The sequence below is a fragment of the Rhincodon typus genome, chromosome 8 (genome assembly GCF_021869965.1).
Source record: "Rhincodon typus isolate 14 chromosome 8, sRhiTyp1.1, whole genome shotgun sequence".
Lineage (NCBI taxonomy): Eukaryota > Metazoa > Chordata > Chondrichthyes > Orectolobiformes > Rhincodontidae > Rhincodon > Rhincodon typus.
In genome coordinates, this window is record NC_063339.1 from 86,735,113 (window position 1) to 86,743,528 (window position 8,416).

The 8,416-nt window shown below is 47.0% G+C and overlaps 1 pseudogene; it reads right to left on the minus strand.

Moving 5' to 3' along the window:
• Positions 1 to 1,608: 1,608 nt before the first annotated feature.
• LOC125483624 overlaps positions 1,609 to 8,416 on the minus strand; it is a 27,100-nt pseudogene continuing 20,292 nt past the window's right edge.

Here is an 8,416-nt window from a genome sequence, read left to right on the forward strand (position 1 = left end):
GGAGGGAGGGAGGGAGTCAGGGACGGAGAGGGAGGGAGAAAGTCACGGGGAGATAGGGAGAGAGGGACGCTATGGTAGCGATGGACGTAAGGGAGCAAGGGACATTTAGTGAGGGAAGAGGAGGGAGTGAGGGATGGGGAGGCAGCAAGGGAGCAAGGGATGGGGGATCGAGGAAGCGAGTGGATGAAGGTTGGAGCGAGGGAACAAGGAATGGAGCAAGAGAGCTAGGGTCAGAGCGAGGGAGCAAGGGACGGGGAGGGAGTGAGGGATGGGGAGGGAGCGATTGAGGTAGCCAGGGACGGGGAGAGAGCGAGGGATTGGGAGGGGTCAATGGAGTGAGGGAGCGTGGGACGGGGAGGGAGCGAGGGAAGGGGAGGGTGCAAGAGAGCAAGAGATGGGAAGGGAGTGAGGGCCGGAGCGAGGGACAGGGAGAGAGGGAGGGATGGTGAGGGAGCAAGGGACAGGGATGGCGACAGGGAGGAGTGAGCGAGGGACATGGACTGGGAGGGACAGGGAGCGAGGGACATGGTGGAAACGAGGGACGGGGAGGGATGGGATGGAGTGAGCGACAGTGAAGGAGGGAGCGAATGACAGGGAGGGATGGAGTGACAGGGAGGGAGGGAGGGAGAAAGAGCGACAGGGGCAGGGCTTTGGGGTAGGGGGACGCGGCCCAGGGAGACAGATACAGGGCTGGGGCCAGGGGGATAGGGAGCCAGGGGGTTACAGAGATAAGTGAGGGACTTGAAGAGAGAGAGGAGGACAAGGAGGAGGGGGCAGAGAGAGAAAGAGAGCGAGAAAGTGGGTAAGAGATAGAGAGGTAGAGACAAGGAAACAGACGCAGAGTGAGAGGTGAGAGTGAGGGGGGAGGAGAGACACAAAGGGTGGAGAGGGGCTGGGGAGAGATATAGAGAGGGGGAGGGGGCCGGAGAGAGGGAAAGACTGTGATAGGGGATTAGGGAGAGGTGGGGTCAGAGGGAAAAATACAGAGTGGGAGATGCGGTTCAAACATGCAGAGGGTGAGAGAAGTGGGTGCGGACATTCGAGGAGGAGGGAGAGAGAGACAGGACGCAGGGAGAGAGGGAGGGAGTGGTTTGGAGAGGATAGGTGGAAAAAGAGAAGGAAGGGAATGGAGAGAGGGATGGGGAGAAGGGAGGTACAGAGAAATGTGGGTCAGAGAGGGAGAGAGCGAACGAGGAGGGTCAGGAGAGAGAGAAAGAGGCAGAGATATCCCAGAGGTGAACGCAAGGACAGAGTGACTTAAACCTAACTCCTGAGCTCAGTCCCGAAATCCTCCCATTCCCTTGGGGCCAAGTCTATCTCTCTCCAGCTTAACTTCTTCAAAACAAAGACAAACAACAATATAGTTTGCTGTGCTGCTTGGCACTTTTTAATGAACTGTAATTACATTCTGAAGTTATGGATGCAGTCAGTGGAATGGTGCTTTTTCTCTTTGGCCTGTGAGTTGAGAGAAACATTGACATGTTTCCCTGTAACCCACTGTGGGATAAGGTTGGATAACCCAGCACTACCCTCAGTCTGTTACCATAGCGACAGGATGCTTCATTGCTGAAACGTTGAACTGAAATTAGAAAATCCTGGATGGATTGCTTAATGAGTGAATTTGATTGATTGATGAATTTGGGTAAAGGGATATTTCAGCACATTCTTCAGCTGCTGCCTGAACTTATTCTGGGTCACAGCATAAATCGCGGTGTTTGTGCAGCAACTGAGGAGCTGCAGCATGAATCCCAATTCCTGCATAAAGCGATGTAGATACACAGAGTCATACCCAAAATCATGCATCCGGACCCATATAGAATACATCATTACCGTTGACCATAAGAGGATGAAATTGGCCGAAATCACAAACAGTAAAATGATGGATTTTTTTCGATTTTTCATTTCTGCGTCACCCTGACTGTCCCCATTGGTGTGAGCCCGGAGTCTCCTGCGGGCTCTGCTGGTCACTAAAATGTGTCTGACGGTGAAAACATTGAGCAGCAGAATCAGGAGAAATGGGAGAGCTGGGGTTAGAATGTGGTGGAGGAACTCGATTGTGGTCCAGACAGGAGAGAATAAAACATTGATGGCTGCATCACAAAACCAGGGGCCGTTCCCCAGCCGATAGCGAGCTCTGAGCATAAAATACCAGAAAATGTTCTTTAAACAGCTCAGCACAGTCACTGTTCCCAGAACCACAGCCGCCGTTTTCTCACTGCAATATTTACTTTTCAGCTTCTGGCAACAAATGGCCACAAATCGATCAAAGGTGAAAGTGACGGTGAACCAGACAGAGCAGTCAGTGGCTGCATAAAGCAGGACGGCGTGGATATTACATACGGGGATGTACAACAGGAAATAAAACTGTTCCTCATAAACAATGGGAATGTGTCTCAATATCAGATCGAGGATAATGACCAGTAGATCCCCCACTGCCATGGCCCCCAGGTAACGACTGACACATGGAGACAATCCACAATCTTTATAAAGCAGGACGTAGATCGTCACTACGTTAACTGTGAGGAAGGAAAACAAACAAATTATACATCAACCTGGAGGCAAATTTACCAGTGTGACTGAGGACCCAGTGACATTTTCAAATGTATCACTGATTTATTGAAAAAAAAAATGAAGCTGAAATAACAAGAGTAATGTCTCTTTTTTTTTTTACAAAAAACGTAACATAACGCACAAGGAACTCTCTCTCCCTAAAGACACAAACGCACATCCATAAGAACAGATGGTTTCTAGAACATCCTACAGACTCGATCACTCGAGAGCAGGCACAGGTCATTTCTTTACAATTCCTGATATAGAGGGTGAAGACGTTGCTGTCCTGAAGGATTCTCTCCGAGTTTCTTGAAGACAAATGGAGGTTGGAAATTTCTGTCATTTACTCGAACTTGTGGTCAATTTTCGGTTGTGAAGAAACATGAACACAGGGAAAATGTATTCACCCCTTTAACTGCCTGAGGGGATTTTGAAACAGTGTCTCCTTCTCCCTGGAACGGGATCTTTTCCCTCGGATCTTATCTTTTGTTCAATTAACTGACATGCGGCCGTTCACAAATAATGTCGGTTACAGAATGTTCTGGGGAATGCCGGTTACAGAACATTCCGGAGAATGTCGGTTATAGAATGTTCCGGGGAACGTCGGTTACAGAATGTTCCGGGGAATGTCAGTTACACAATGTGATGGAGTCATAAAGACCCACATCACAAAGGCCCTTCTGTCCATCAGCTCTGGTGAGACCCACTCAGCCTCGCGGTGGAAATCTCTCCCCAAACTCAACTCAACTGGCAAACACAAATTAAAGGCATTGCCAGATCAGCTGAAGTGGTCAGTTATCTCACATTCTCAATCCACCTCACAGAACCAGCCCAGACACCACAAATCGAGATGAAATATCTGTTCAGCATGGAGCACTGTGCAGACCAGGCTCGTGTCCTACTCAATACAACCCGATAATCTGTCCAGAGTGGGACACTGTGCAGACCTCACCAGTCAACTAGATATCAGTCCAGCACGAGGAGCTGTGCAAACCACACCAGTGCCTTGATCGATAAACCCAGACGAGATGCCTGTCCAGCATGGAGAACTGCGCAGACAACACTAGTGCATTGATCTATAAATCCGGACAAGGACTGTCTCCAGCACGGGGGGCTGTGAAGTGAACACCACTGAACTGATCTGTAAACCCAGAGCAGTTACCCTCCCAGCGTGTAGATCTGTACAGACCACCCCAGTGCAGTGCTCGGTAACGCTCTGTTAAATCGCTGCCCAGCCTGGGGAAACTTGCAGCTCATGCTGGAAGTGACAGGATGTGCACCTCCCATCCATTTACAGCTCCATATCTCCAATGTGCCATGACAAGGGGTGCCATGGGTGTGAAAATCACCGCCACAGAGAGATGGTGGGACATCAGTTTAAATACGAACAAATGGGATGGGTTGGATATATAGACAGAGAGGGGGAGATTGAGAGACAGTGTCATGGAAGGATGTGTTCACAAGTTTTAAAATGCTGACATGTAGACATTTTGATAGCATCTTGCAACATTGTTCAGTTTTTCAGTAATGATGCACAAATAGTACATTGCAATGAGTTCAGATGATGGAGAGTTTTGAATGAGCATTTGTTCTGCATTTCTGACTGAGAGTGTGGTGAGCACAGTCTTTGGCTCATTGGGCTGAATCTAACAATAATTTGTCTCAGTGTCATTTTAATTGAGTGTGACAGGGGGATAGTCTGCAGGAGGCCGAGCTAGTTTTCTAATGCTATCTTATCAAACTCCCTTCATTATCTACCTACCCCAGCACATGCCATTCCTCTCATTCAATGCCAGCCTGATTCTCTCACCCATCATGGCTGGTAATATTTCCCATCGCCTGAATGGCCTGGGTATTCCATGAGCCCTGGTGCCATCTTTAAAAGGCCAGTGGGCACACAGTTGACCTTTCTCAGTTTGGAACCGCCCTGCACGGTTTACCCCGAGCCTGGCAGATAAGGGGCAATTGCACCAAGATTTGTCGAAAGGGACACGGAGGTCCTGGTGGATGGGCTAGTACAGAGAAGGACCATTCTCTTCCCAGAGGAGGCCACACCACCAGACCCATCTAGCATGGTCTGAGCTCACCACCAGTTCCGTGCAGTATCTGCAGTCTGAAGAAATGTCCAGCAATACAGGACAGGCATCAGTAACCTTCCCCGCTCTGTCAGGATGAGTGCCACCGTATTCTCTCTGCTCCCTCTCTCTCTCTGTCTCCCTTTCTCTTGAGCCTCCGCTACTCCCCTACACTGAAAACACTGCATGGATTTAACACTGTTGACTGGCTCACTCCAGCCACCTCACCATTTCCCCCCCGCCTACACCATCACTAACAGCAGGACCAACCACTTTCACCCTCACTCCCTCCATCCCTTTCTCTCATTCCAGGAAAAACAGCCTGGAATAGGACAGAATGTGCCAAGCCGGGTGTTGGAGTGCCCGACATCAGTTCCGTCCACCCCTGCCCCTGCCATGCGGAGAGGAGCCTGATATGAGCGGGAGACAACCGGAATGACCCGTGTGGATATTCTGAAACATCCCTGTCCCACCAACCGAATAAGGATCCCTGTTCAGCGAAGGGTAATTCTCACTTTAAACCCACTGTCAGTTCCATTTCCACCTGGCACAGCTTAACAATCGTGTCCCTGATGCCATCTCCCTTTTATATCGAGCCAGTACAAATGGAATCCCCACGGTCTCGGAGAGCAAGAGGATGGGCTCACAACGCATCGTCTCCACCAGCTCCCAGGAAGGGAGCACGGAGTCTCCCTCCTACACCTTCTCCTTCAGACAGCTCAGACACTGAAACTAATCTGTAATAGTTACTGCTCTCCCCACTTTTCCTGACATCCTCAATAATACAGCCTTGAAATTGTCATAGAATCACAGTCCCCATGGAACAACGAAATACTGTCACACTCACTTCAGTGAGAAAATACTGATATACTCTCACAGAGTGAGTCAAATAATGAAATGCTGTCAACAGAACAACAGAAATCCTGACACACACCAGAGGGAGGGAATGAAATATTGACAAACCACAGAGCAAGTGGAATCCTGATAGGCTCCCCTTATCTGTGTCAGTGTTGGTGTATCTGTGTGTGTCGTGGTGTTTGAAGTGATGCAATGCCACCCTCTGCTGGTCTCCACACGCCATTGCACAGGCTGTGGCAGAGGATGAGAACCATCAGGGATTTATTTATTCAGAGAGGGACGGGGAGGGCAGAAGCTCAAAACACCATCCAAACTAATTTCATATTTATGTACTTATCTAAATGTCTTTTTAAAGTTGTAACTGCATCCACTCCCACCACTTCCTCTGGAAATTCATTCCACACACAAACGACTCTCTGTGGAAAATAATTACCCCTCATGTCTTTTTAAAATCTTTACTCTTCTAAACTTAAAATACTCTCCCAGTCTTGAAATCTTTCACCCTAGGGAAATACATCTGTCATTCAACTTATCTGACCCTTCATGATTTTATAAACCTCTATTAAATCACCCCTTAATCTCCAACACTCCAATGGAAAAAGTCCCATCCTATCCAGCTCTCCTTATAACTCAAACTATCCATTCCGAGCAACGTCTTCGGAAATGTCTTCTGAAGCTTCTCCAGCTTAATATTACCCCTCCTATACCAGTGCCACCGTAACTGGTTACAGTGCTCCAGAAGAGGCTTCACCAACGTCCCGTACAATCTCAACATGACGTCTGGACTCTTAAACTCAAAGGTCTGAGCAATGAAGGCAGCATACTAAATGCCTTCTTAACTACCCTGCCTATTTGTGTCGCTGTTCTGAACACAACCGAAGGCCCTACTTTTAAATGTATAAGTCCCGCCCTCATATGTTTTACCAAAATGCAACCTTGCATTTACTCAAATTAAACACCATCTGCCACATCACAGCCCAGTGAGTGATACTCCCACTTTATTTTCCCAAAGGTCCTGAGCTTGGTTTGCCTTGTATAGGCAGGACGAGGAGGGAGGATTGTAGACCAGCCAATGGTGAGGAGACACTGGAATATAATTTGTTGCTTTGTACCATTTAATGGTTTTAGGAAGAGGGCATTAACACGTTAGAGACGAGAAATAGTGAATGCAATATGGTCTTTTGGGACCAGAAATTATGCTCTTTCGTTGTCTCTTGTTTTCTGTAATAATATCTATTGAGATCCTAAATAGCGCAGAGTGTGTCTGCAGGGTTTCATTCACTAACGTAGCAGTCGACAGATAATAGCCATTAAACTGGAAATCATAGCCATGTAATTAAAGATGTCAATAGTTTATCTCGATGGCAGAGCATATACACTCAACATCCTATAGTTGGTGCAAATACCTTGTATTTGTTTAACAATAAACAAATGTTCCCTGTGTAAATCAGTAAAATTAACCAGAATTTTAGAAATCCAAACTTAGCTGAATGCTGGCACTTAAAAAGTGACCCAAAATCTGGGCATGGTTTAGGTCTTGTGCAGTGGGTAGCGCCCATGCCACTGAGGCAGAACGCTGGGTTTGATTCCCACCCCTGAACCCTTGGTAATGTCCCCAGCTCTGGAACCGAAGTTCTGGATTCAAGTCCTACCTGTTTCAGAGGTGTGTGACAGCATGTCAGAACAGGATGAGCAAAAATACAGGAGAATAATGTTGCAGATTCAGGGGCCTTTGCAGTGTGGTCTAGATTCAAATTCCACAGAGGTGTTTCAGAATACATCTGAGCAAGTTGATTAAAATTATTTTAGAATTGTGACTTGCTTGAGGAGGAAGAGGCATCCGTTTTGAATTTCAGGATTTCGGCCTGGGATGACAGAAGGCATAGCCATTCGTGTTGATTGGAGTAAAATTTGCACCTTACAGATGTTTTTAAAATCATGAAGGGTATGGGCAGGGTGAATAGTCCAGATTTTTTTGCCAGAGTAGGAGAGTCCAAAATTAGAAGGCATAGGTTTAAGGTGAGAGGGGAAAAAAGTAAAAAGGACCTAAGACGTAACCTTTTCACACGGAGGATGATGCGTGTTTGGAACGAAGTGCCAGAGGAAGTAGTGGAGGCAATTAAAAATAACATTTAAAAGGAGTCTGGGTGGGTATATGAATAGGAAGGGTTTAGAGGGATATGGGCCAAATGCTGGCAAATGGGACGAGATTAATTGGCTATCTGGTCGACATGGACAAGTTGGACTGAATGGTTTGTTTCCATGCTGTACATCTTTATGATTAATTCATCGAATTGACCAAGATCTGTTTGTAATCTTAGGTAACCTTCTCCCCTGCCCACTATAAAACTAATCTTGGTATCATCCGCAAACTTGCTGATTGTACCTTCTATAAATCACACCAAAATCACTTTTGTAAATGACGAACAAATATAGATCCAGCACCGATCTCTGTGGATCACCGCTGGTCATAAGCTTCCAGTCTGAGAAACAACCCTCCACGACCACCCTGTCTCCTCCCATTAAGCAGAAATACACAGAAACACATACACACAGGCATATAGGGACACAGACACAATTGTGTCTTTAAGACAGGGATAGATAAGTTTTGATTAATAAAGGGATCAAGGGTTACGTTGAGAAAGCAGTAGAATTGCGTTGAGAAACATGTCAGGCATGGTCGAACAGCAGAGCAGACTCCTCCAGTGTCTTATGCTCAATGGTCTTAAGATATCACGATAGCAGTGAAGGCTGACTTTGATAAACACTTTACTGAACAGAGTCAATGGGAATGTCGGATAGGTTTGAGGGGCTGAGTGGTCACATATGCTCCTGTTTGTTGTGCACTTTAAAGAGGACGTGACTTGCTGTGAGGTTAACACAATTTAAGGAGTCTCCTAATTAAGATTGAGATCAGGATTTCCGGAGGGACA